Raw genomic sequence first — 4525 nt, 5'->3', positions numbered from 1 at the left:
CAGTTCAACCATTTGCTAACCTACTGCTGACCAAGAACTAGATGTTCCTAATTTGAATTGCTCTGTACCCAACTCTTCCTGCTCCACCAATTTAGTTTTTTTTAAATGTTCTGATATATTTTGTACTTCAGTTAACAGATATATCAGAGAGTATAATAATCACAAAGATCAGAACATAGCTTCCAAATGCCAGAAATACTAGAGAGACAGTTATGTAATCTCACAAGGAGGTTTATAACACATGGGTTTCGTCATATACTCCCACAAAAGACACTGAGTCAAAGGACACTGGCCTCTTCCTCTGGAACAGCAATTATTTACTATGCATATATCTGGCATAAAATTCTCAATAGCAGTGCTGTACTTTTATTGATTTTTCCTCCTCCCCCTCCTGGAGATGTGATGAAGTGAGTCAGACTTCTTATACCTTCTGAATAGACAACAGGGGCCAAATTAGATATAGAGAGTAATGTAATTTACAGCTTAATCCATCTATGGATTATTTTTGGACTTTATACAAAAGGAAAGAGCTGGGGCTTGACAGCAGAAGGTGAGCACTCATCCAGACATGAAATGGACTAAAGGTGAAGCTAACAGAAATTACAATAGTGACTCATAACTATGGAAGGAGAAAAGAAGATTAAATTTTGCAGAACAAAATTGATCAATTTTAGATCCATAAAATTAAGAACTAAATATACACAAGTTTAAGATGGTTTGATGTCACATACTTTAAGTAATGTGGCTTGATAGTATAAATTAGTTAAGTTAAAATAAGTGTCCTGAAAATGTCAGATTATATACAATATATACTCAGCAAATCTTGTCACTGACTACTTTTCCTCCATCTGATGCAAAGCCTTAAAAATGTGCTCAAATACACAGGCACGTTCAGAAACCTACCCAGAAATTTGCTATGAAACAAGGGTCAGAGTCTGGAAGGAAAACCCTGGCAGGTTTTCTAAGTGTTTTGGTGTTTCTGTATCTATCAGATTTGTTTCCTTATCTACCCAATTTTCATTCACAAAGAAAGGAGTAACTTGGAGTATGTCTGAGTAACCCTTACTCTAAGCATCGTCTCTGAAATAGATGCCTTAGGACTCCTTCTGAAGTGGCAATTTTAAGACATTTCATTTGGTTCTTTTTTAAAAATAATATAAGAACAGAAGACAAGAAAAAGTCTGGTAAATGTTATTTTGAGGAGATAGGTTAAGTAAAATGATCTGCTTATGAAATTATTTCTTTAATCTCACAGCTGAAGTGACGTTTAGTGATTCTCTTTTACTTCTACTTTCTTGTGAACAGGAGCAGAGCAAAGGACAAGCAACAAACAGTGTGAGAAACAAAGCCAGCAAAATTTGGCCTTTTACGAGTATGTATCACACTTGATTTATTCAGCTCCCTTGCATCTCTACAACCAATCCCTCTACAGTTCTTCAAACTCTCATTCATTCAAACTTTTTCCTAAACTTTCATTCCCTTCTGTATATACTAATATATTTCTTCTTAGCCTGCTGAAGGGAACATGCTATTTAATAGTTTGCAGCTTGACAAAAATTGACTGATTATCTGGCTGCTGCTTCTTGGAGAAGCTTTACCTCTAAGTTACGGGCAAGCAAAACAAATTACTTCGGAGTCCATACATGACTGAACCAATGTCTTGCAGACCTTCGTAGGACCACATGCCTCCTTGTCAGATGTGGTTGAAATTGGCCAGCACAAAGTTATTGGTGAGCAGGAGGATAGAAGGGGATGAATAACAAGTGACAGTGATCAGAAAGCTAAGTAAAAACTGTGCATGAGATATAGAAACTAAAAGCAAAAATAGTAACAGTTCATTTTCAGAAAATAATAAAAAAAAAAAAAAAGAAACACACATGCAATGTCAGCATGCTTTTCCAGTAATTTATATCAAATCAGGCACAAATGAAGATAGCAAGGAATGTATTCCTTTTGGTTCTATTTGCTTTTCTGTATTTTCTCCCTCCCACCATACACCCTTCACAAGTCTCCCCATGTGAAGGAAAGTAGGCTATACACACAGGTTATTTTCTATATATAGCCTTTAGACTATAGAAACATATACACTTCTGAAGACTCTTTTCAGGCATGTATTTGAGTTTAACACCAATTCCCTTCCACTGTGATACACACTGGAGACACACAAGCCAGCAGGACTCAAGTACATATTGAGAGGTATGTTTCTAGTGTGTCATCCTCTAAGTTAAGATGACATTGTCAGTGCTTCCATGATTTGATACCTTGAAGCCTAGTGAAAGAACTCATCAGTCCTGAAATGAAAGTAGGGAGAGGTATTTGAAGTCTGCTGGAAATTAACTGCTATGTAATTCAATGTTTACAATTACACATTGAGATTTTTTTCATTGTTATTTTTTTTCCAGAGAGAATTATAGAGACAATACATTTTTCCTCATGCCTATCTTCTTGATAAGGTTTTTCAACTAAAGTTACAATCAAATCCAATATACTAGCTTATGAAAGGCACTTATTTTTTACATTTTCAGAACTATATATTCTGATTGAATACCAGATGATAAATCAGTAAAAATGCTTCTTTAATGATTGCTGATTGAACATCAGATCTGAAGTTCTGAAGGTCTGAAGTTCTCATCTGCAGACTGGCAGATCTATTGTATGCTAGCACCGAGTTACTAAAATTTACAGTATATTTCTATTTACTAACATTCTAGCAGGATTATACTGCTAGCTCCTAAACTCTATGTGAATAGACACCCAATTGTGCTATTCAATTTTATGTGTTATTCAACATTACTACACCTTAAAGTCAGTGAAAATTAAAAAAATACATAAACAAATAGGATATTGTTAGAACACATATATATTTTAGTATTGTCTTTCTAGTATGGGACATCCCTTTGGTAAATCTGGGTCAGCTGTCCTGGTTGCGCCCCCTCACAGTTTCTTGTGCAGCCCCAGCCTCCTTGCTGGCAGAGTGGTGTGAAAAGCTGAGAATTCCTTGACTCTATGTAAGCAATGCTCCGCAGCAACTGAAAATATTGGTGCTCTATCACCACTATTTTCATCAAAAATCCAAAACACAGCATCATACAAGCCTCTGTGAAGAGAATTAACTCTATCCCAGCCAAAACTATGACAATATCTCATCTGTAATTGTAAGAAGGACTCACCTAAAGATCAATAAATGCTTTAAAAAACAAAGGATTTCTAAAATACTTATATGAAGACTGTTTTATCACACATTTTATAAATGGGAAAGCTCTAAGACATCATTCAAGAAGAGACTGTTTAAAATATATTCAAACAGTGTTGAGCATTTACCCTAAGGTGACTTTTTAAGGCCATACAGTAAAAACTAAGGCTAAAAAGCAGCAGAAAATCCTTTAGTCCAAAATAACTACATTAAATATACATATATATATTGCAAAGAATTGTAAGTTGTGCCAAAAATACTTAGGAAGCATCAAACCAAAATAATTGATTTAATCACAAAAAAACAATCAGAAGTTTACAGGAAAAGGAAAAAAAAAAAAAAGCTCTCTGTTTTAGAAATGCTCAAACACTCTTCCTCTCCCCACTCTTTTGCTAGTGTTTATATTAGAAAAAGCTAAGGAAAACTCTTTATTTCCTGTAATTGGTACTGCCCATGAAAACAACTAGTAACTGATGTCAACACAGAAGCAGATATAGCATCATTAATGCATATTCTAAAGTGGTATAAACTAAATTCTAAACTTTCTGGTGGGAAGGCATATGCAGCATATTAACAATTTCACTGGGAATCTGTGCTCTATGAACAGATCTTTACTGAATGGTTTCTAAATTATTTCCATCCACACTGAAGGACTACTTCATTAGCTATCATTATCCATTTTATTACACATAGTCATAATGTTACAGTTTTCCATTTCTGAAACTGCTTCAAACTACTGATTTCAAAGTGTTTTTGTTTGTTTGGTTGGTTTTTGTTTTTTTTTTTTTTTGAAATAGCCAGAAACACAGTGGGCTGTAGGCTTCATCCCCTCAGAAGACTAGGTACAGCTCTTTACTTGGGGCTTACAAAAAGAACTATTCTCATAGCATTCTATAGTAATAAACGAATTTTTATCCATGTACTACAAAACATTATCTGTATATTGATAGTTCAACACTAGCAATAGAAACAATTTCTTAATCTTACCTTGAAAACAGCCCACTTCAAAGAGAAAAGAAAGATATCTAGTTTTGGAGTCTCTGCAACCTATCAAAATCTTTTTACTCAGATTTTTAAGTAAAATAAAACAATAAATAAAGAGATGGTAACAGAAAAATGGAACCTGAAAAAATTTTCTAGTACTTCAGTAATAACTCATCTACAGTGATTTTAATATTAACTGAATTTACTCTGTATTTAACAGCTTTAATTCGGTATATTTTCATTTTCTCTGTTTTCTAAATGCAGATTGCTGGGTGGTGTAAAAGGGAGTTAATTAGCTGTAAATACCAAGCAGCACCCAAATAAAAAAGCTCATTATGAACATACAGT

This window comes from Anser brachyrhynchus (genome assembly GCF_964034855.1).
Source record: "Anser brachyrhynchus genome assembly, chromosome: 13".
Classification (NCBI taxonomy): Eukaryota; Metazoa; Chordata; class Aves; order Anseriformes; family Anatidae; genus Anser; species Anser brachyrhynchus.
Note: the sequence above shows the minus strand (reverse complement) of the source record.